Below are 24,890 nucleotides of genomic sequence, written 5' to 3' on the forward strand. Positions count from 1 at the left end.
TTTGCAAACTGGTCAGGAGTGCCCCATGGACATCAGCTTGTTGTTTGCCTAATAGAGTCATTTATGCCTCGATTTCACATCTCTTGCGATGTATTTCCAGGGGGACTCAACCAAAAGAAAAAGAGCATCACACATCCACACACACATACTCACATGGAGGAAGGTTGGCTGGGAGATACAGCAACCACCTTTGGCAACTCTTAAATCATTTGATCTTTCTGAGGCTTTTTTTTTTTTTTTTTTCCCTCAGATGAGAAACTCAGAGCTCTGCAATCTTGGCCCCAGTGGAGATGGATGGAGGTAGGGGCAACACAAAACTAACATGAGGGGTTTTCCTGCAGCAGCCCAGAAAGCACTTGTGAATGTGGCAGGAAATGAGATCTTAAGTCAGTGCATAAAGCAGTCAAATCCATCAGAGCCTTGGAATGGCCCCTCCTAGCTCAGGGACGTCGCAGCACTTTGTGTGCACCGAGGCAGTCCTGGAAGGAGTGATGGACCCAGTTCCGAGTCTGCTAAATCCATTCTGGCAGCCGGAGGAATCTATCTGCAAAGCCAAGTCACATCATTTTCCCTGAGCTCATTTGACTGCAGGCTAAGAAGCTATTGCAGAAAACAAAGGGATGGTGATGGGGGTGCTGGAATAATGAATATTAATGAACTTAATTCTCCGGTTTGCAGTTGGTCTAGTGCTGGTAGGACACAAAGGCGATTAAAGAAAAATAAGTCCAAACTGATGTTGCAGAATGCTTGATCACCCTCTATCCACCCAACCTAAGTTTGCTGGGTACCTACTATGTGCCAGCTAACCAGGGCTTGGCAAAATGAAGAATACCCTACCCTCTGTCCTCAGGGAACTCAACGTCTATAAATGCACAAGAAATCATGACAGTTCAGGGCCATGCTTTCATTATGGGAGACACACATGAAGTGCAGGAAATGTCAAGGAAAGTATCCTAGAAGATGTGACTACTTCATCCCCACCCCCAGGCACATCGTCTGATTCTCCTTGAGGGATGAGCTTGGGATTTGATGAAGCCTGGTGCTATGAAGGTACAATAACTAGAACTCCCAATTTCCCAAGAAAGTCTTAATGGTATCCACTTTCTTGTTTCCCCCAATTGTGGGTTACTTGTATGCCCCCCAAAGATATGTCCAAGTCCTAATCTCCAGCACTTGTGAAGGTGATCTTATTTGGAAATAGGATGTTTGCAGATATAATCAAGATGGCAGTATACTGGATTGGGGTAAGCCCCAAATCCAATGACAATTATCCTTATAAAAAGATCATATGAAAACACAAAGATGTTGAGAGACAGGCACAGCGGGAGAAGACCACGCAAAGGTGGAGACAGGTGTGGGAAAGATGAAGCTGCAAGCCAAGGACTGCTGACAACCACTGGAAGCCAGGGGATGCAAGCAAGGACTTTGCTCTAGAGTTTTCAGATTCTTCCTGCGGATTCTTTGACTTCAGGCTTCTTGTGTCCTGAACTGTGAAGGAGTAAATTTCACTTGTTTTAAACCTCCCTGTCTGTGACACTTTGTCTCAGCAGCCTTGGGAAATGATGACATGCCCCCAGCTAGAATTTTGATTCACAATGCGTGGTGCCTGTATTTTAGTGTTTTCTCAGATCTAGAATTAGGCTGTGAAAGTGCTGCACTCAATATGCCAGCAAATTTGGAAAACTCAGCAGTTGCCACAGGACTGGAAAAGGTCAGTTTTCATTCCAATCCCAAAGAAAGGCAATGCCAAAGAATGCTCAAACTACCACACAGCTGCACTCATCTCACACGCTAGTAAAGTAATGCTCACAATTCTCCAAGCCAGGCTTCAGCAATACGTGAACCGTGAACTTCCTGATGTTCAAGCTGGTTTTAGAAAAGGCAGAGGAACCACAGATCAAATTGTCAATATCTGCTGGATCATTGAAAAAGCAAGAGAGTTCCAGAAAAACATCTATTTCTGCTTTATTGACTACACCAAAGCCTTTGACTGTGTGGATCACAATAAACTGTGGAAAATTCTGAAAGAGATGGGAATACCAGAGCACCTGACCTGCCTCTTGAGAAACCTATATGCAGGTCAGGAAGCAACAGTTAGAACTGGACATGGAACAACAGACTGGTTCCAAATAGGAAAAGGAGTACATCAAGGCTGTATATTGTCACCCTGCTTATTTAACTTCTATGCAGAGTACATCATGAGAAATGCTGGACTGGAAGAAACACAAGCTGGAATCAAGATTGCCCGGAGAAATATCAATAAGTTCAGAAATGCAGATGACACCACCCTTATGGCAAAAAGTGAAGAGGAACTAAAATGCCTCTTGATGAAAGTGAAAGTAGAGAGTGAAAAAGTTGGCTTAAAGCTCAACATTCAGAAAACAAAGATCATGGCATCCGGTCCCATTGCTTCATGGGAAATAGATGGGGAAACAGTGGAAACAGTGTCAGACTTTATTTTTTGGGCTCCAAAATCACTGCAGATGGTGACTGCAGCCATGAAATTAAAAGACACTTACTCCTTGGAAGAAAAGTTATGATCAACCTGGATAGCTTATTGAAAAGCAGAGACAGTACGTTGCCAACAAAGGTCCGTCTAGTCAAGGCTATGGTTCTTCCAGTGGTCATGTATGGATGTGAGAGTTGGACTGTGAAGAAAGCTGAGTGCAGAAGAATTGATGCTTTTGAACTGTGGTGTTGGAGAAGACTCTTGAGAGTCCCTTGTACTACAAGGAGATCCAACTAGTCCATTCTGAAGGAGATCAGCCCTGGGATTTCTTTGGAAGGAATGATGCTAAAGTCCAGTACTTTGGCCACCTCATGCGAAGAGTTGACTCACTGGAAAAGACTCTGATGCTGGGAGGGATTGGGGGTAGGAGGAGAAGGGGAAGACAGAGGATGAGATGGCTGGATGGCATCACTGACTCGATGGACAAGAGTCTGAGCAAACTTCGGGAGTTGGTGATGGACAGGGAGGCCTGGTGTGCTGTGATTCATGGGGTGGCAAAGAGTCGGACACGACTGAGCCACTTAACTGAAATGAACTGAGAATTAGGCTGGGAGTAAGATGACTTCCAGACCTTTTTCTTGCCCATGACTCCCTGCCAAACTCTTCTTGGATTCAGTTTTGGATTAGGGGTTCACTTCTGTCTCTATTTCTTTGAGCCCCTTTTTTTGTGGGTGAGAGGCAAGAATACGGGAGTGGGTTGCCATTCCCTTCTCCAGGAGATCTTCCTGACCCAGGGATCAGACCCAGGTCTCCCACATTGTAGGCAGACGCTTTACCATCTGAGCCATGGTGGCCCAGAGGTTATAGCGTCTGCCTGCAATGAGAGAGACCTGGGTTCAATCCTTGGGTCGGGAAGATCCCCTGGAAAGGAAATGGCAACCCACTCCAGTATTATTGCCTGGAGAATCCCATGGACGGAGGAGCCTGATGGGCTACATACAGTCCATGGGGTCCCAAAGAGTCGGACATGACTGAGCGACTTCACTTTTTCTGTCTCTATGTGGTGAGGGCAAGACGGTGGAGAGGTATTGCAGAGGCCAGGCACTCGCTAACATCTGTGGACTGATGGATTTAATTTACGATGGATTCTAAGTAAAGTCTGCATTTACCATTTCTTCCAAAACAGTTAACTGACGTCTCTGCTTCGAAAGAGGCCTGGATCTCATAGCGGGTATGTTCAAAACTATTAAAGAGAATGATTTTTATGACTATAGATACTCCATTTGGGGTAGCACTCTAGATCACTGCTATTTACAGATTCTATTAGCATATACTTTTGGGGAAATTTTTGCATTTTTATCTGTATCTATTAACATATTTGGATGCTTTGACTCTGTAATTCAACTTCAAGGAAACTACCCTGAAAACAACTCCAAAATGCGGACAAAGTTGTTACCATCATGATGTCATAGTGGTACAAGAACAGAAATTAAGCAAAATGTCCATTAGAGGAATGATTTAGTTAACAACTATAGAATATTAATAAAATAGAGTATTATACAGATACTTAAAAGAATGACCTTGCACATTATAAAGCAACTTTGAAATGCTTGAAATATGACATTAAGTAAAAGAAACATGTTTAAATGGTGACATGATGACAATGATATTAAGTCTTCACTGAAATCTGGTTGGAAGGAAATACTTCAAAAGGGTAATTTGTATTGGCTAGGCCAAAAAGTTCATTTGGGTTTTTCCATACCATGTTATAGGAAAACCCAAACAAACTTTTTAGCCAACTCAATATTTGTGTTTTCTCTGATGAAAGCTCTTTCTCCCTCTCTGCTTCTGAATTTTCTTTGTAAAAAGTTTTTTTTTTTTTTAATTTAAAATAGAAAAAAACACACCTGTAACATTATTTATCTGTTTATTGATGAAAAATTGCAAATCATTTTGATCTGTTCTTTAGTTAAGCACTGATTGCTATTCCATGTGTAAGTGTTAAATAATCTTGCCTATTTCTACTAGGTATCCTCAATGAAATTACCTTTGTTTAAACTACAACCTCTGGCCACCAAATCCAGCTCACTGCCTGTTTTTGTTGATAAAGGTTTATAGGAACACAGCTATATCCATTTATTTAAGACTGTGTTATAACAGCAGAGTTGATTAAATCATAAGACCCGTGAAACCTAAAATATTTAATTTCTGGCTCATTACAGAACCTTCCCCGGCCCCTGCTTTATCATTCATTGGCTTTGACTCCAGATCCCTCCACTAGGTCTTTTCCTCTGTCATTCCTGACAGAATAATGCAGTTGTGCTTTTAGAATGGGCAACTGACATTAATGAATTCATTCATTCATTTATCCACGAACCTAGACTTTGACATGTTTTATACTGGCATTTATGACGTGACTGAGTTTGGGTCTGGTTGGAGGGCTACTATGGATTGCTAGAAAATTCAGAATTCTTTATTCAGTCTGAAGTTCAGGCCTCTGAACAACCCCTCCCCTCCATCTCAACCACATAGGTTCTGGATAACTAACTCCCACCTTCATGCTAAATCCACTTCACTTCCTTAGAACAAAAGTCCAGGGTATTGGTGATGTTACTGTCATCTACTCCAACAGATACAATTGAATTCCAGTAGCAATATAGCAAGAAGGTTTTTCCTCCAACCAGTGCATAGTCTTACCCAAAGCAATCCAAGTTCATTAAAATCACAGTTATCTGACTCTCAATTAAGTGTGATGATAGTTTAATTAACAATGCCCACTTAATTGTCAATGGCAGGAAACTGAGACAGGCGGGGTCCATGGTGGCTTGGGAACTTATGGCAAGTCTTTTGCTTGAAATACGGTAAAGGCTTCCTGAATCAGCCAACTCAGTGACCTCTGTGCACTTTGGCAAATGAAAGGCCTGAAAAACATAGCCTAAGCTCCACTTGGAAAATGTAATTTTGATCTGGAATAATGATGCTAAAGTGTTTATACCAGGTGCCCCAAATGAAGATCCTCCTCCAGCATCCTTAAGGATTGTCATTCATTCATTCATTCATTCTCTCTTTCAACTCCTCCCTACCTCTTTTAAGCATCTGTCAAATCCTTGAAGTCAAAGTGTTAGTCACTCAGTCATGTCTGACCCCATGGTCTGTAGCCCATAAGGCTCCTCTGTCCATGGAATTCTCCAGGCGAGATTATTGGAGTGGGTTGCCATTCCCTTCTCCAGGGGATCTTCTTAAACTAGGAATGGAACCCCCGACTCTTATGTCTCCTGCACTGGCCGCCACTTAGTTGCTCAGTCTTATCCGACTCTTTGTGACCCCATGGACTATAGCTCTCCAGGCTCCTCTGTCCCTAGGATTCTCCAGGCAAGAATACTGGAGTTGGTTGCCATTCCCTTCTCCAGGGGATCTTCCTGACCCAGGGATCGAACCCGGGTCTCCTGCATTATAGGCAGACAATGTCTTTAGGGTCCCACAGAAATGAAGGGCAGAACCGAGATGCAGCACCAGAAGGTCTGATGTGCTTGTTCTTAAAACCTAGCGAATGCTCCCTCTATTAGGGGAACTACTGTCTGAAGCTGCCCACCTGGCCAAGCACCATAGCAACCACTTGCATGAGTTATCTTAAACAAGAGGTCTTGGTAAGGAATTCAGAACTAACAAGCTACCACTAGAAGACTTTTGGAAAGGTCAGAAGGAGGGAGGAGCCACTGGTCCATATGTCTGTCAACCTTCCAGAATACTTCTCTCTGGAATCCATCGTGGCTGAGTGATGCGCGCGGAAAGAATTCTGTACCAGGTTAAAAAATGCTTCCAGACTCTTCAAAAATATTTCTCAGAGCAGTGACCCACAGACTAGAGATGGTGTCCTATTAAAAATGAAAATTCCTGGGTTCCAGCTTAGAGTTGGCTCTCTGGCAAGTCCCATCTGGGAATCTGCATTTTTAAACACACATCCTTATAGGGACATCCCTGATTGTCAAGATGCCAGCACCTAGCTGTGGTGACATTGAAAGTCTTGGATGGAAATCTTCCTGGGATCTCGTGGCAGGGCTTGGAGTGGAGCTTGGAGGAGCTGGCGGGGTGGAGCCAGGGAGGCTGCCCTTCTGCAGGTGCGCAAAGGGGATGGATTTGTCACGTGGCCTTTTCCCTGGGGTTCATTCTGTCTGGTGAGCCAGCCCTGTTTCCATTGTTCTTGATGACTGGGACTGCTGCTGGCTGTGGGGAAATGTGAACTCTGGAGCTCTTTTCAAAGCTTGGGACAGGCTTTCATTCTGAGCAGCCCCTGGGGCTCGGTTTCCAAGGCAGACTCGAGGCCTTTAGGTCAGGGTTGCAGTTTCCTCTGTTTCGGGGCAGCCGGAGCTCCAGTTGCCTTTTCCTTGGCCTTCTGCAGCCTTGTTAATTCTGGAGTTTGTGTGCTTGCTTATTCTTTACAAGCCCCCAGAGCCCTCGGGGTTGGCTTGGTACAGGGAGCTTGGGGCTGTTAAGTGACTCTGAGGACCCTGGGCAGAAAGCCTTCTACCTGAAGTGCCAGGTTCAAAACCGGTCACTTTGACACAGCTCCAACCACGACGAGTTAGTGACACAGCTAGACCCACCTCTGACATCCACCCCAGTGACTCAGTTCTGGGGCTTCTGCACTTCCAATAGAGAACAGTTCACCCCACAGCACAGACCACCAGCCAATTTCTGCAGGATATGGAAAGGTTTATCAGCTACAATTTGGCATGTGGTGGCTCAGAGGGTAAAGAATCTGCCTGCTATGCAGGAGACCCAAGTTCAATCCCTGGGCCGGGAAGATCTCCTGGAGAAGGGAATGGCAACCCACGCCAGTACTCTTGCCTGGATAATCCCATGGACAGAGGAACCTGGAGGGCTATAGTCCATAGGGTTGCACATGACTGAAGTGACTGAACACATTACTTCTTTGGAGCAGTCTCTTAGAGCTATCTGAGGTGCTGAGTCCTTATTTTGCCCCAAATAAAACTTAACTTGCAACTCTCAGATTGTGTATCTTTTTAGTTGACAGGTTCTTTTTGTTTTGAACCAACCCCTTCCCTCTCTCAATACCTCTGGACCAAAAAGTGGTGTGAAGGCTAATGAACACCAGGAATTACTTTCGAGTCTTGACTATTGAGGCCAATCTTCTGGAACTTTCTTCCCAAGGTTTCTGAAGTTCAAAGAAAAGACAATCACATAGAAGCCAGTCATTAAAGATCTGCTGCTGCTGCTGCTAAGTTGCTTCAGTCATGTCTGACTCTGTGTGACCCCATAGACAGCAGCCCACCAGGCTCCCCCGTCCCTGGGATTCTCCAGGCAAGAACACTGGAGTGGGTTGCCGTTTCCTTCTCCAATGCATGAAAGTGGAAAGTGAAAGTGAAGTCACTCAGTCGTGTCTGACTCTTAGGGACCCCATGGACTGCAGCCCACCAGGCTCCTCCGGCCATGGGATTTTCCAGGCAAGAGTACTGGAGTGGGTTCTTCGCATTAAAGATCTAGTGAGTACTTACTCTGGTGGGGCTCCATGTGAGGTAGACTGTAATCTCTGGAGATGACACACTTCCTTCTTCACTCTAATTCCCAACCGAGTCCACTGATCTCTTAACGTCATTTACTTCTCTCCGTATCCCCACTTTTCTTTGTGGCCCAGGTTTCCTTCTCCAGAGGCTGAAAGAGGAATTCAGCCTCCTATTTCTGTCCCTTGTCCTTCCTGTCCCCACCCTAGGTTCATTCCCTGAAAAGCAGCCAGAGCCATCTTTTCCAAAATGCAAATTTGATTATGTCATTCCCAGCTTAAACCCCACTGTGAGAACTTTGGATCATCTGCAACAATTACAAGCTCCCCTCGTGACAGGGTCCTGTGAACGCTCCAATTCCACTTTCCCTGTCAACTAGGACTTTTCTAAGTTCAGCTGGATATTTTCACATTTCTAGAAAGGACCATACTTCTTCTCTCCCTTCCTCTGGTCATTGTCTTGTGCATCCTTCAGATCTCATCAGGTAACCCCTCCTCCCAACTGCCCAGAGTGAGTGAAGTCACTCAGTTGTGTCCGACTCTTTGCGACCCCATGGACTGTAGTCTGCCAGGCTCCTCTGTCCACGGGATGCTCCAGGAAAGAATACTAGAGTGGGTTGCCGTTTCCTTCTCCAGGTGTTCTTTCTGAGCCAGGGATTGAACCCAGGTCTCCTGCATTGCAATCAGACTCTTTATCATCTGAGCCAGCTGGGAAACCCTCAACTGGCCAGAAAACCCTGTTAAATGCTCACAGTGTTGTATAGCACTTTCCCCTGGCTATAAACATACATTTCTCACGTGATTTTTAAATTGCTGCCTGTATCCTCCAAACCAACTGTGAGATCCAGGATGGCAAGAACCAGTCTAGTTTTGCCCTTATTTTTGCCCTGATGCCCATTGCTATGTCAGGCCCATAGAGAGAGGTCATTTTATTTCTACTGATTGTGCCTAATGAATGAGTAAGAGGCACTCCTTATGTGAAACAGGTCTGTGACCTGGATTGGAAACCTTAAAAGCCCCCCTCTCCTGTTCTTGCTGAGCAAATCCTATGATGTGAGTGACAAAAAGCTGCCCATAGCTCAAAACCACCTTGGGGGCTTCATGGGGCTGCTAGGTCACCAAGAGCGTGTGGCTTGTGCTCTGAAACAATTAGCCTGACTTGGGCTGCATTGGATTTTGTTAAAGCAAGTGCCGATTGCTACGAAAACTGTTTGCATGTAATCAATCTTCAGCGGCTGAGAGCCGTCTGGTCCAGGAAGGCATGTCACCCTGGCTGCTATGAACTCGGCACATGGCCGAGGATCCTTCCTCCACACCCCAGGGTCCACAATCCCTGCAGGCCCTTCCCTCTAAGGGTCCACTGTGTGAGTTATTCTTCCCTTGTCAGTCAGACTCCAATGGACCTGTGTGGAGGCTAGATAAGGGGAGGATATAAGTCAGATCAGGGAAGGGGCCATGTCCAGAGGAAAGGTGCAATGGGGTAAGTGTCCAGACCTGTGGAAATGGCTGCTCGAAATGCAGTCGTCGCCGTTGGATTTACTCATGGGTACCTGGAACATCCCTGGTATGGCCAAGTCCTCAGTGAAGGGAGGTCCAGTTGTACAAGTGGCTGTAAGCATCTATACTTTGCAAATTTCTGTGCTGCCTTATGCTTGTGTCTGTGTGTGTGCATGCTAAGCTGCTTTAGTTGTGTCTGACTGTGTGTGACCCTATAGACTGTAGCCCACCAGGCTCCTCTGTCCAAGGGATTCTCCAGGCAAAAATACTAGAGTGGGTTGCCATTTTTTTTTTTCTTCAGGGAATCTTCCCAACCCAGGGATTGAACCCGAGTCTCCTGTGTCTCCTGCATTGGCAGGTGGGTTTTTTACCACTAAGGCCACCTGGGAAGCCCCATGCTTCGGTCTCCTCATCTGTAAAATGGGATCACAGTGGTTCCTACCTCCAGGTGAGTAGAAGGAAAATATGAACAATCCACACACAAAGCATCTGGAATAGCGTCTGGTGCCTGGTCACCACTGAGTAAATTGCACCCTTGCTAGAAGATTTGAAGCACCTGGATTCCCACTGATTGTTCTGCTACTTCTGTTCCTGTTTATCAGCGCTGGCTGATGTCAAAATCACCCGAGAAGCAGTTTAAAAGTGTAACTTTTTGGCCTTATTGAATGAAAATTATCCAGCATTTTTTGGTATGGACATCTATGTTAAGGGCTCCCTGATAGCTAGTTGGTAAAGAATCCACCTGCAATGCAGGAGACCTGGTTCGATTCCTGGGTCAGGAAGATCTGCTGGAGAAGAGATAGGCTACCCACTCCAGTATCCTTGGGCTTCCCTTGTGGCTCAGCTGGTAAAGAATCTGCCTATAATGCAAGAGGCAGGGGTTCACTCCCTGGATGGGGAAGACCCCTGGAGAAGGGAATGGCTACCCACTCCAGTATGCTTGCCTGGAGAGCTCCATGGACAAGGGAGCCTGGCAGGTTCCACAGGGAGCTTTTATATATAAAGGCTATATATAAAAGCCTTTATATATAAAGCCTATAGTCCACAGGGTCTCAAAGAGCTGGACAGGACTGAGTGCCTAACACTTTCACTTGTTTTATAAGCATGTGTGTGTGTTCCCATTTCAACTAGAAAATGTTCACTGTGGTCACTGCACACAATTCCAATGACTATAAATATAAACCTAAATTAAATTAGCCATATCCCTATTTTTGGATATTTAGGTAGCTTGCATGTTTTCTTCAGTGTTATAAATAATACTGGTATCTTCAAACATATAGCCTTTCTATATTTAGGAATTTTACTTTGAGTACATTCTTAGAATTACCACCGAGTTAAATACATAAACTCTTTTTTATTTGTCTGGAAATCTATTGCCTAGTTTTGTTTCTGAAAAAATGTTGCTAAAATATACTCTGCCTACCAGTAATTGATGACAGTTTCGTAGCCTCCTTTCCAGCATGGAGTGTAAATATTTTATTTTGTATTTTCACTAACTTAATAGTTAATGGTGGCACTTCATAGTTGCTTTATTTGCATTTTAAAGCATACTTTCAGTTCAGTTCAGTCACTCAGTTGTGTCTGACTCTTTGTGATCCCATGGACTGCAGCACTCCAGGCTGTATTTTACACATGTATACTCTTTGCATGCAACATACACTTCCTGGGTGGTCGTATTACCATCAATTTGATACACGTAGAATTCTGTCCTTTATGCCTTTTCAGGGTTGATGTTAGCAGTTGCCTCAGGTAAGAAGAATACCACTATGGTTCTCTCCTCAGCCAGCTGCTTCGTGTTCAAGGTTGCCATCTCGAGCACTAAGGCTGGCAAGATGCTAAGGAGACTAGATGAGATAGACAAGGAGGCTTCTCTGCTCCCTGGGCCAGGGCCTAGAAGAGGCACTGGGACATTTACCTTCTAACTCTGCCCATGTGAGCCCACAACTCAGCCTCTGCCTTTCAGCATCTGTCTCCATCCTTACGTTTGCACAGGGAGCCCTCAATGATTCATTCAATCAACAAGCATGTATTGAACACCTACCATATGCCAGGTAATGTGCTAAAACACTCTTTTCCCTATAAGAATGAGGGGAATGAAAAAGGACAAAACAGACTTTGCCCACATGAATCTACCAGCCCGTTGGGAGAGGAAGATGTTTATTAAGTTATCACCCGCAACTGCGTGTCACCACTTCTGTATTAACCTGTGATGATCTTGACTCACACAGCTCCATTCTGGCTTGAGGTACCTATGCATGCTGTCCCTCTGTCCCGAAGCCTCCTCACCCCATGGCTGGTGCAGACTTCATCTTTGCAGGGAAACTTCTGAGAGCCTCTAGTAAAATATTGCCAGGCTCCTCTTCATATCCTTGATTGCTAACTGCCTCTCTCTCATCTTTGCTTTTCTCTGTAACACTTAACTCTCTCCAGCTCATGACTCAGGTACCTGTGTGCTTCTTTTCTCTCCCCTTCATTAAGTGTAAGATCTGCAGAGGTGAGAGCACTGTTTTGTTCACTCCTATGAATGAGGTCTGGCATGGAGTAGCCTTCAAATAAATATTTGTTGAATAAAGCAGTGAATGAATGGATGCATGAATGAATGAGTGAATAGGTTTTATTTTGATCCCCCACCTAGGGAATTTGTATGGACACCTTTTAGCTACAATAGGCCTTGGAGTGGGGACTGGGCTGGGCAAGAACTGGTAAGTGAGGTTTGAAACACTTTGTCTGCTTTGGGGTGCTTCCTATAAGCCTGACTCTTACATGTCATCTGACACTCTACTTCTAGCTGATTAACAATGATGAGGACAACAGTAATAAATCAGTCTTCTCTAGGGCCCTGAACACACTCCGATTCCTTACAACAGGATGAGTGAGAGAATTTCAGAACCAAGGCTTTTGGTCTTCATGGAGGAAAGCCCTGGCCTCCAGGCAGGGGCTCAGCCCCTGCACACACAGGCAGGGACCACCACTGATTTCTAAAGATGCTGAAGGATGCCTTTGTGGAGGCAGCACCAGAATTGGCCAGGAAGCCTGTGATTTCCTGTCTGCACAATTAACATCATTATGGAGGTGTAATCTCCTTAATTAGTTTATTTCATCAAGATTTGATTGAAGGCTTCTCTCATCTGCCTCTGTAGCCTCCCTCTACCTAAAGCTCATGAATAATAGGAAGCAAGATATGTGTCTGACTCGGCTCCCTCCTAAAGAGACCAGCCCATAAATAAAACATCTGGGCCTTTCTGGGGAGGGGATGGCGGAGGGGCTCTGAGTGGGAGCCCACTGATTGATGGAGACAGGAGAGTGTTTTCTTAAGTGCGGGAGGCAGTGATTTGGTCTCTGGCCCTGGGCCACAGAGCTTGGCTGCCCTTCGAGAGCAGCCAGGCTGGACACGGGCACTGATGAATGGGGAGGGAGGGTAGCAAAGGGGCAGCCGAGGTACCAGTCTGCAGGTTCCCCCTCTTCTTTTGTTCTATTTCCTGATGAAACTTCTCTTAGAAGAAAGGATAGTTCATGCCTCCAAAATCTTTCCCTAATAGGTTTTAACAATTCTTCATTGTGCCATATAACAAATCAACAATTTCAATGATTTTGCAGTGACAAACTGAGAGAATGGGTCCACACCCAGCTCACTCCTTGACTTGCCCAGATACTTGTCTGCATAATGAAAGTCGAACAAAACATCAGACAATAACCATTCCCCTCTACTCTCATCAGTGGCAGACACTACTAATCAACCGTAGCTGCTGAGCTAGGAGGGAGACTCCAGCTCTCATTGCAGAGTCCAGGATGCCATTTTCAGTAGATGAGAGTTGGGGCAGGACAGTTGAAATCTATTCCTCATCCTTGGAATCAATGATTCTTTTCAGGTTTAAGCACGTCTCTGATGATAGCTGGGGGAAAAAAAATCCAAGTGAATTTTATCCCTTTAAGGGATAAGAAAATTACTGGAAAAACAAAGCATCCCCACTACAGCCTAGAATTTGGAGGGAAAGTCTTAGAATGGCATCCACTTGACAATATGCAGAGATGATTTCACTTTTAAGAAAAGCCTGATGGTGGCACAGGGCAAAATTTGAAGGCACAAAAGCATTGAGCCAATCAAACATATTTGGAATTGCAAGTGGTCATTTATAGTAAGCAGATACATTTTACCTTTTCTATGTTTGTGTTTTATTTACAGTGAAATACTATACTGCAACGAGATAGAAAAGTCTATAGCCACATCCCTAAATGAGGATAAATGGAGATGATGATAAATGAAAGAAGACAGACACAAAAGAGGGCATATCGTGTGGTTCCTATGAGCTAAGTCACAACAGCAGATGAAACCGCTCTATGGTGTTAAATATTAGAGTGATACTACCTTGGGCAAGGTTGTGGCTGGGAGAGGAGGTAAGGACGGTTTCTGGAGGGTGATCATGTTTTGCTTTTTGATTGCCTCTAGTTTATGAGTGCATTTAGTTTTGGGAACATTTATCCAGCAGTGCACTTGTCATAAGTGAATGAGTGAGTGCTCACTCGTGTCTGACTCTGCGACACCATGGACTGTAGCCCACCAGGCTCCTCTGCCCATGGGATTTCCAAGACAAGAATATTGGAGTGGGTTGCCATTTCCTACTCCAAGGAATCTTCCTGACTCAAGGATCAAACTCACACCTCTTATGTTTCTTATATTGGAGGGGGATTCTTTACCACTAGCCCCACTTGGGAAGCCTACGCTTGTGATAAGAGCACATCAATAAAAAGTTTATAAAGTCTTATAAAGAGAGGCATACCTGCCAGAAAGAATTCCTGTCATCTTGGATCCTTCTTTCCATTTTCCTTGCCTCACACCTTTGCCTTCTTGACTCATCACATCTTCCTGTGACCAGCAGTGGGCATTTCTCTACCGCGAGGCGACAGGGCAAAGTGAAAAAACAAGTTGTAAGAGGAGTCCAAACACCTGGACTTGATTTCAGGTTTTGCCACATGTGGGATGTGTGTCCCCAAACTGACCTCCTGTATCTGTGAGCCTCAACTTTGTTCGAAGGTCTGGTGAGTGGGACTCAGTCTCTCCTTGAGGTGTGTTTGGGTGCCCTCTCTGCCACCTCTTGCCTTTTGTCAGTCTTGTTGCCCCAAAGGGGAGAGAGGTGGGCACTGTGAGCTTGCAGCATCAGGTGGCCATGGAGAGCAGAGCTTTGAGCAATGGTTTTGGATTCCTCTAGTCTCTAAGGGAGACTGACAATCAAGTCAAGTAAACCCAGAAGCCCTTATTCAAGTCCCCAAATAAATGAGGCAGTGACCTGGGGAGGTCCTTGAAGCCAGACATCCCCTACAATATGAAACTGGTCAACTCATGCCAAGCAGAGACACTATCTTAGAAACATGAAGTCTTGGGGGCTATACTCCAAAATTTGGGCAAAATGTGTGCTATTTAAGATCTCATTGGTGCCTCCCACATCACAAATCTGTTTAAAGTGTGTCTGCACAGTTAAAGACAATAGTTAAAAACAGTTGCTAAAACAACAGTTAAGAACAATTCCAAAACAAAAAAAAAAAGGACTGCTGAAATGGGGAGGAAAAGAGAATCTCTCCATCCTAAAGAAACCCAGGGGGGTTAATCCTCCCCTGTGGCTAAGGAAATGCCAACAAGCCTTTGGCAACCTTCCTCTTTCTTTATATAACAACATTTCCAAGAGCTGGAGCTAGAATCGTCCAGTAATGCTTTTAATTTGTGTGCAATTGGGAAGAGGCCAGGATTTAATCAAAGTTGTTAGAATGGTTTTGCTTGGAGTAGCTGAGTGCTCGCAGTAGGGCTGGCCTGTGAGGTAGCGCTGGAATAATTAAAAGAAATACCTGAGCTCGCCATCATTGCTTGAGTTATTCCAGATACTGGGCTTCAGAGTAAAATGGGTGGAATTAAAGAGCGCTTTAGTAGCCGAAATAAAATTTGTGCAGAGCTACTTTTCTATTACACTTTAATTTTCTCTCTTCCCATTCACCTAATAAAAGGAGCTGGAGCTCCATGTTTGTTTAATGGGGGAGAGCGCCAAACCCCAGAAACTGGCCTTTCTTCAGTCAGACCAGATCCTCAAGGTTCCTATTCTTATTCTGCTCTGGATTGTGGGTGGTCTGAGCGGGTTCACCCTTCTGAGTTACACACACTATACAGCTGTGCAGACAACATTCCACTCACCCCCCTTCCCAGGGTAGTCCTACCCTCTTGAGTCCCATCCTTGAACAAAATATGGAAAAAAACAGGCATGAGCGTTGGGATTTCCATACCTTTCCTCATTCCTATTCTCTTTCTAAGGGGAATCATAGGTCCCCAAACCCCTTAGCAACATATGGTCAAGATTAGGAATCGTGTCCCTAAAAGACTGAATAATTCAGGTAAAAAAAAAGGAGCACATCTGTGAAGCAGAGATACTCACCTGACTTATTTATATGCTGTAAACACTTACAAGGGTCACAGGGGACCCAGCGTATGCCATGTCAGTTATTCACTCCATCAACAAGGGTTCCTTTACGGCTACAAGCCATCCATTCTTTTCTTTTCCTTATAGAAGTAAGGCCTTGTGCTAAGTTCTGTAGTGAAGATGAGAGAGAGGCAAGGCTTCTATTTTGAAGCCAAGCTAGTGGGACACCAACTAGAGGCCAGTCTCACCTATGAAATGGTTCAGGACAGGTGTTTGTACCATTCGGTTGGGCCAATGAGGACTCTCTCTTTCTCTGAGGCAATGTGTCACCTATGGTATCAAGGGCAAAGGCTTTATTGATGCTCAAGCTATGTTGTGGTCCAGCCCTGTTTTGTTTTCAATGTTAGCTGCTCAAGAAAGCAAGGCCACTGCTGCCAGTAGGTGGTGAGAGGAGGGTGGTGGTGGCATCTGGGAACAGGTATGACCACAGGAGTCAGGTCCATGGGTCAGGACCGGTTGATAGAATCATGAGTATCAGTTACCTTTGGTGAAGAAAAATATCTCTTCTTTGGGATGGGGAAGAGGTTGGGTGAAGACTTAGGATACATTTTCATATAGGGAGCCACATGTAGGAGAGAGGAAAGCTAAGAGGGAGGAGTTTTGTCATTGAAACTTTGAGTTCTGCAGTTGGGAAAATATCATTTATCCACTGCTGCATATCAAGCCATCCACAAAACAGTGGCTTACCACAATTCACTTCTCCAGTTTCCATCAGCTGATGGGACAGTTGGGAGAGCTACTCAAGCCAGTTCTCTCTCTCTCTATAGGTGTTGTCCTTCACCCCAGGCTTCTTCACAACTTGGTAGTCTGGGGGTTCCAAGAGGGTAAAAGTAGAAGCTTCTAGACCTCTTAAGCCCTAGAAGGAACACAAGGTCACTTCTACCACATTCTATTGGTCAGATCAGCTCACAAGACCAGCCCATGTTCAAGAAGGTAGAGAAATAAGCTCCACCTTTCAGTGATAGAAGCTATAAATCCCATTACATGGGGCACAGGTCCAGTGTGATTCATTGGCACCACGATAATCAGTGACTTGTCACGAAAAGGAGGGCAAGAGGAATGGGCATAGTTGGAAACTGAGGTTGAGGGATGTGTATTTGAAAGTGTCAGAGCAGATTCTAAGAGGAGTCCACGGGAGGATCAAACAAGGACGGGTCTGTTTTGTCAAACATCTTAAAGGCAATCAGATTCATTTAGAGAGTCATCCTCCTTTACAGGCTCAGGTGTGCACTCCTGAACGAGGCTGGGCTGTGAAAAGGCAAAAACTACCATCCAGACTTGACTGGAGTTGCCAGAACAGGAGGCGCTCTGGAAGTGTTGGCCACAGGACCCCGCACTCTATTTCCTGCCCATGTCTTTTGACTTCAAGGGGTTCCATGCATTTCTGTGTGCTAAGTCGGTCGCTTCAGTTATGTCTCTTTGTGACTCCATGGACTATTACCCGCCAAACTCCCCTGTCCATGGGATTCTCCAGGCAAGAATACTGGAGTGAGTTGCCATTTCCTCCTCCAGGGGATCTTCCTGACCCAGGGATCAAACCGGGTCTCCTGCATTGCAGGAGGGTTTTTTTTTGTTTTTGTTTTTTTTTTTACCACTGAACCACGGCGGGAAGCCCCAAAGGGTTCCATAGGCAGTGACATTTTCAGAATCTTATGGAAAAGACAGTGAGACTGAGATTACCTCTCTCCTGAGAACCCTCTGCTCACCTGAATCCACATGGGAAAGACAATCTTTCCCATGCTGGCTGTGCCTGCTTGGGAGGTTTCGGGGCTGTCAGGGCTATGGCTGAACAGTTAAACTTGGTAATGAGATGGAGTTTGTTCCCAGGAGGGCACACTCACCTGGCTCACTAGGGTGACAATGAGGTCCCTGAACTCCAAGCCTGGGATGTTAACTTGATTGACAGCTGAGAAAAAAACTTTAAGGAAATGCAGTGTGCCTCAAAGGGTGACAAAGAGAAGTATCTCCTTCTGAAGCGAAACTTAAAGGCTCTGGATTTAACAGGAGGATAAAGTTCAGATCCCAGCAAGTGGCAGCAGAGAGTGTGTGACCCCAAGGGTGTGACCTGCCAGAAGCAGGGTCTTTCTATTTGCTGCTGCGGGTTCCCTCTGTAGAAGAGCCTGAAATATGGTTCCCTTGTGTGTCCAGACTGGCTGGATACTAACTTACATATATATTTTATATGTATGTGCATGCATACATGCTCAGTTACGTCTGACTCTTTGTGACCCCATGGACTGTAGCCCTCCAGGCTCCTCTGTCCATGGAATTTTCCAGGCAAGAATACTGGAGTGGATTTTCATTTCCTACTCCAGGGAATCTTCCCAACCTACAGATCGAATCTGAGTCTCTTGTGTCTCCTGCATTGACAGGTTGATTCTCCACCAACTATGCCACCTGGGAAGCCTTTATATGTATGTTATTTATATATTTATACTAGAATATATATTTATAATATTAAATATAGACATTTAACATTTACAATTATGCCATAGTATTTATAACATCAAATATGTTAAATAAATTATAATACATAATTATAAATACTATATTATAAATTATAAATATAAATCTTTATTATATAACATATACTTAAATTATTTGTTGTTATTGTTGTTCAGTTGCTAAGTCATGCCATACTTTTTGCTACCCTATGGACTGCAGCATGCCAGACTTCCCTGTCTTTCACTGTCTCCTGGAGTTTTCTCAAACTCATATCCATTAAGTTGGCGATGCTATCTGAACATCTCATCCTCTGCCACCCCCTTCTCCTTTTGCCTTCAATCTTTCCCAGAATCAGGGTCTTTTCCAATAAGTTGGCTCTTCCCATCAGGTTATTATATATTAGGATTATATATTATATGGGTTAATTGCATATATATTTTATATTTGCATGTATATATATATATACATGTGTGTATATATGTATATGTATATGTTTATTTTTTTTAATTAATTTTATTTTATTTTTAAACTTTACATAATTGTATTAGTTTTGCCAAATATCAAAATGAATCCACCACAGGTATACATGTGTTCCCCATCCTGAACCCTCCTCCCTCCTCCCTCCCCATACCATCCCTCATTCGGGTATATACCTAATACTTATTAAGACTGGATTCTTACATTTGTTTTGTTAATAAGTCACTTCTCAAGCCATTATCCTAGAGTCTTAAATGCACCTTGGACTCCATGTTCCAAAACAGTCCTGGTTTCCTTGCCTGGTGTCCTAGTTCCAACTTAGCCCGCAGCAGCAGATGCCGTCTGTACCCATCCATACAATATGCCTGTTCGATGCCCTAAGTCCTAAGACACCCCTCTCAGCACCGGCACCCTTTTTCCCAAGGGCTGTTCTAGAAGACCCCACTCTGCCTTCATGTTTTGCAGGCTGTAAGAACTTTCTACGTCTAACCTGTCCTATGATCAGTGATCTGACCTGCCTCTTCTAACAGAGGTCTAGCTGGCATTTCCTGTCTTCTCTCTCACTTCTCTGGGCCCATGAGTGAGCACACACGTCAAAATCCAGATCTGGTGGCTGCCTGAGTGGCAGAGGGCATTTTCCTGTAGCAAATGGAAACGAGAAATGGCTTATGACAGCTTATGGCTCAATAGTTTTATAAACACTTTTCCTAAATATGATTTTTTAATACTTACTATAGATATAAAAGGAAAGTTGTAACTTAGGATTTGGTTGTGGTTCTTTGTATTTTTTTGGACTGATTGGATATTTTTTCTAACTTTACTACTTTATGAGTTTGCTACTTATATCTCTGAACAGAGCAGGAACATTTTAAATCACATAACTGCAGACAACTTGAAACGATATTATTTTTTAAAAGTTTATTTTTCCTCTTTATTATTAGATTAGGAAGAAACAACATCCTACATAGGATTTTTCCAAAAAGTTCAATATTCTTTGTCCAGATTTTAGATTCTCAGAAGAAATGCCATTTACAGACACATTAAAAAGTATTTGCATCCAATTCTCCTTGCTCTGCCATGTCCTTTAGTCTCTACAACAAGATTCTTAGTCGTACCTGATAGTATTTAGGTGGCTCAGACCGAGACCACCGGGTCACAAAAGGACCTTAGCACCCACATAGTTTCACATTTCCAACCAAAGGGCTTGGCATTTTTGGTTTTTGTCAACTGAACCATTTCCCCTTCCATGATGGGCAGTGTCTTCTATTTTGCCCAAAACAAAAGGATTAAGTTGTTTCCCATACTTGAGGTCAGTTCTTTTGTCAGTGGTGGCAGCGACTTAATTTTTCTCCTCTGAGGCAGAGCTGGAGCTGATTCAAGCACTCTACCAATGGCCAGAGGGAGAAAAAAAAAAAAATCATTAGAAAATCAATTTTTACTTAATTGAAGATTCTTCCTCCAAACAGGAACAAAGTAGGATTTATCACCTCAGCCTGGGTAATAACCACATTTTTGTCTGCCTGAATTTTCTTTGGTAGATCAGATGTCTCCGGGATCCAGGTCAGTAGTACCACATGTGCTGACTTTTTGAGGGTTTGAGGAGGTCCAGGCAGGCAATAACCTGAGTGATACATCCATTCAGGATGTGGGCAAAGATTGCTCCAGCAAAGGATGATGAGAAATTATTCTGAGAAATAGGATAAATAAAGGCAAGTCTGATCTACTCATCTGTTTTTGCAGGCAATTTAAAATAAAGTAATTCTTCCCAGGCCTACTTTTTATCTTTAGCCTTCGCCATTGCCTACGGCATTAAGCGGCTTCCCAGATGGCGCAGTGGAAAAGAATCCCTCTGCCAATGCAGGAGATGCTAGAGACTCAGGTTTGATCCTTGAGTAGGGAAGATCCCCTGAGGAGGAAATGGCAACCCACTCCAGTATTCTTGCCTGGAGAATCCTATGGGCATAGGAGCCTGGTAGGGTACAGTCCATGGGGTCCCAAAGAGTCCGCCATGACTGAGTGCACACACACACAGCACTGAAACTCCTAGAAAGTGCCAAACCAAGGGCCCCAGAATCTGCTGGGACAAACCTGGAGTGCCTTCAGTACCTGTGGGGATCATATCGGAGTCCTGACACTCAAGGAGTGATGGCCAGAATCAAGACTCATCCAGAAACCATAGCATCTGAGAACCAATTAAAGAATTGAGAGCATTTTGTTTGGAGAAAGGAATGTTCAAAGGATGTGTGAGAACGACCTTCAGAGTTACTGAAATGGACAGAATGAAGGTGCCTCACATAGGAAGAGAGATAATGGTACAATTAACAAACAAGGAATTATTAGCAGAACTGATTAGAAAAGTTTAGGATTGTGTTCAATAAGACTGGATTCAAGGGAATGAACATTTTTGAGGTCCTAAGTTTCCCATAATTCTTTCCAAAACAAAACAAATTCCTATCTATCTGTTTATCCATCCATCCATCCACCTATCTATCATCATCATCATCATTTATCTTTACACATCAACTGAACAGAAAATCCCAATTTAACAGGGATTTTAATAAGATATTCTTTGAGAAGTTCATAATGTAGTCTCTGGAAAAGTCAGGCCATGTTAGCCTCTATCTAAACTTTAATTACTCTGTTTTCTGAAATTGAAATAGAGAACTCATGGAAGGGAACACTATGTCCCTCACAATCTGGCTCCAGTCTGGTTTTCCTCCTTCCTTTGCCCCTCCTATAAGACCTCATTATGATGCAGACACAGCGACATACACTCCTTCCCCAAGAATGTGGTGCCCTTTGCTCATTAACTTACCTCTGACAAACCTATTCTCCTTAAAGACAACTTCTCCTATTCTTTTGGGAATTATCCATTCATCTTTCAAGACAGAAATTGTGGGTTTTGCCTCTGTGCCTCAGGATATCATTTTCATGCTTTTCATTATAGTATTCTTTGAACTTTTATGTGTCTGACCCTCTAGAATAAGGTCCTCTTCAAAGGTAATTATCATATATTATTATTTATTTGGAAAAATGATCTCTACAAGTCCTGTTTGAAGAGGTAGTCACTGCTTGTAGTGTGTTTTTATCAAGAAATATGTGACTAGAAATGAGTTTATATTGTGAGTAAAATAAGAAAGAGATGAATGTCAAGTAGAAGAGTGAGAGGGACTTTAGATTTGCCCAAGAGGCATCCAGTGGGGCTGCCATGACAGAGGAAGAGCTATGAAAGGTCACTGGGTGTCTTGTGAAGACCAGGAGATGAAGGTAACAAATAACAGCTACCATTTAATTGAGGAAAACACAGTGGCTGCTATCCAGTGAAATGCTGTGCAGATATCATCTTATTTAATGCTCACAATACAATGAGATAAGAACTAAAACCTTGTTAATTATATTCATTGGATATTCATTGGAAGGCCTGATGCTGAAGCTGAAGCTCAGCTTTGCCACCTGATGTGAAGAGCCAACTCATTGGAAAAGTCCTCGATGCTGGGAAAGATTGAAGGCAGGAGGAGAGAGGGATGACAGAGGATGAGATGGTTGGACGTCATCACTGACTCAATGGACATGAGTTTGAGCAAGCTCTGGGAGACAGTGAAGGACAGAGAAGACTGGCGTGCTGCAGTCCATGGGGTTGCAAAGAGTCCAACACAACATAGTAACTGAACAACAACAACCTCTCTTTTACGAAGTAGAGGATGAAGCCTCACAGAGTTTACATCTATGGCCGCACAATATTAGGGTTTAAACTCAGGTCAGACATAAAATGTAATTTTTTTCAGTACTATGTAATATTATCTCCTGAGATCAACCAAGTTGGCTTTAGAAACCTGTCTCTTGGATGGACCTGTGTATTCATCATCTATTTCTGCCCAACAAATCAAACAAAGAAATAGTGCCTTAGAATAAGCAATGCTTTTTATCTCCCAGTGTCTGTGGGCACAGCTGAGTTGAGTGCCTCTGCCTCAAGGTCTCTCCTGAAGCTGCATCAAGCTGGGCCTGGGCTGTGGTTTCATCTGAAGGCCTGACTAGGGAGGGTGCCCTCCCTAACTCACTCACATGGCTGTTGGTCAGGCATCAGTTCTTTATCACAGGGGCCTCTCCATGGAGCAGTTCATAACATGGAAGCAGGCTTCCCTATGAGTTACCAGTGAAGAGAGGAAGAGAGAACAAGATGAGCAAGACAGAAGTCACAATCTTTTGGTACCCTAATTTCAGAAAGGACATCTTGTCCCTTCTGTTAGAAATGAAACTTGGGATCTACCCCACTCAAACCAGAGAACTATCCTGGGGGAGAAGTACTGGAGGTGGGTCATGGGGGGCATTTTAGAGGCTGCCTCCCACCCTCTGAGTTGCTTGCTATGCTCTAGAATAGACATCAGGGTATTTGGGGCAGGTGGAGATGTGAATGTGATGCTGTGGGCCACAGTCCAGGGAAGGCTTTCCTCATCAGCCATGTGTAAAGACCTCTGCTTCACAAGGACTCTCAAAGGCAGGCAAGGCAGGGATGCTCAACCCCATTTTCAGGTGTGCAAACTCAGGCTCAGACAAGCTAAGGTACAGGAATCTGCTCTCAAGAGCAGAGGAAGAACAGGAAGTTCTCATGCTGCACCCAGGAGAAGGTGGTGTATGGCCTCATCTGACTGCAGCCCATTCCCTCCTCTTCTGTGCTGTGTTCCTCACCTGGCACTTATCTGCAAGCTGCTTGGAACCACCTTCCTCAAGGTTTGTGTGAATCAGAATTAAGATCTCTACTTAACAGCATTTTGACTCTTGAGTTCTCTCAAGTTTAATGTCAGGAGCAAAGCTCTGGCCACTGCGACAGGTCAGTCCCATCTTGGCTACAGCCTCAGCAGTCCAAGGATAACCACTGTGGTCAATTCTGGGTCTAGCATGTTCCAAAGTCTATTCACTTTCTCACCAATTGGTCTGAAAGATTCAGTTTGAAATAAGGAAAGGAATGGATCATCGGGATAAATCAGATATGGGTGAACTTATCAAAGTTCAATAAACATAAAAGTGATGAATTTTGAAGTCACATAATTAACTCAGGATTACATGAGCAATAATTGAGTAATTACACCTTTAATAATGCATTGAACTTGTCAGGAATACTTACTCATTCTGCTCAAATTTTCTAACAAGATAGCCTATAGCAAGTGACTATAATTAGATATTGCCTTGGAAAACATCGACAGCTCCTAATTGATACCTTTTATTATAAAGCTAGATGCCAAACATTTCTGTTTAGTAGATTAAGGAATAATATTAGAGGTGTTAGGATCATAATACCTACTTGCAAGAGTCTCATGCAAGTGGGGGAAAAAAAATCCAGTTCGACACATCAATCACCCACTTAAAGCTGGTTCAAGTTTGCACTGGTTTGCTTTAAATTACAGCCTGACAGCAATTGCTACTGCCAGTGCTGTCAGGAAAAGAAAGTGGAAACAGAGGGTGTGGGGATGGAGCAGGGACCCTTTCTGCTTCCTTTCTCACAGAGATGGCCAGAGAGATGGGTCTGGGAGAAAGGAGATGGCAGTAGGTCTTATTGTGGGAGTGAAAGGAGAGAATATATGTTTTGTCTTTAGATGAGAGATGTTTTTTTCCTCACTTCAAGGTTGATCTTAGGGGCTTTTTTTTGTTGTCATTGCTGTTTTATATTCTCTCTAGGACTATTTGAGATAGGACTCTAAACTTTGTAAAGATGGGGGAGAGAGGCTGTGGTTTAGTGGTGCTGAAGGGGTGTTCTTCACCCTCTGCTCCAGCCCCGGGATATTTTCTCTGTGTATTTTCCCCCTGGACTCACAATTCCTATTAAAAAGGAAGCCTTGAGAAACTTCTGTGTTGTTCAGTCGCTAAGTCATGTCCACATCTTTGCAACCCCATGTGCTGCAGCATGCCAGGCTTCCCTGTCCTTCACTATCTCCAGGAATTTGCTCAAGCTCATGTCCATTTTAGTCAATGATGTAATCCAACTATTTCATCCTCTGTTGTCACCTTCTCCTCCTGCCCTCAATCTTTCCAAACATCAGGGTCT

General features: G+C 44.0%; 1 long non-coding RNA gene across 1 annotated transcript; it reads left to right on the top strand.

Moving 5' to 3' along the window:
- The first annotated feature begins 250 nt into the window (after window positions 1–250).
- LOC139186407 (uncharacterized) lies at window positions 251–13,854 on the top strand. The gene is made up of 3 exons (XR_011569951.1): window positions 251–300; window positions 3,636–3,680; window positions 13,651–13,854. It is a non-coding gene; the product is annotated as an uncharacterized lncRNA (long non-coding RNA).
- The last annotated feature ends 11,036 nt before the right edge of the window (window positions 13,855–24,890 follow it).

This window comes from Bos indicus, chromosome 13, assembly GCF_029378745.1.
Source record: "Bos indicus isolate NIAB-ARS_2022 breed Sahiwal x Tharparkar chromosome 13, NIAB-ARS_B.indTharparkar_mat_pri_1.0, whole genome shotgun sequence".
Lineage (NCBI taxonomy): Eukaryota > Metazoa > Chordata > Mammalia > Artiodactyla > Bovidae > Bos > Bos indicus.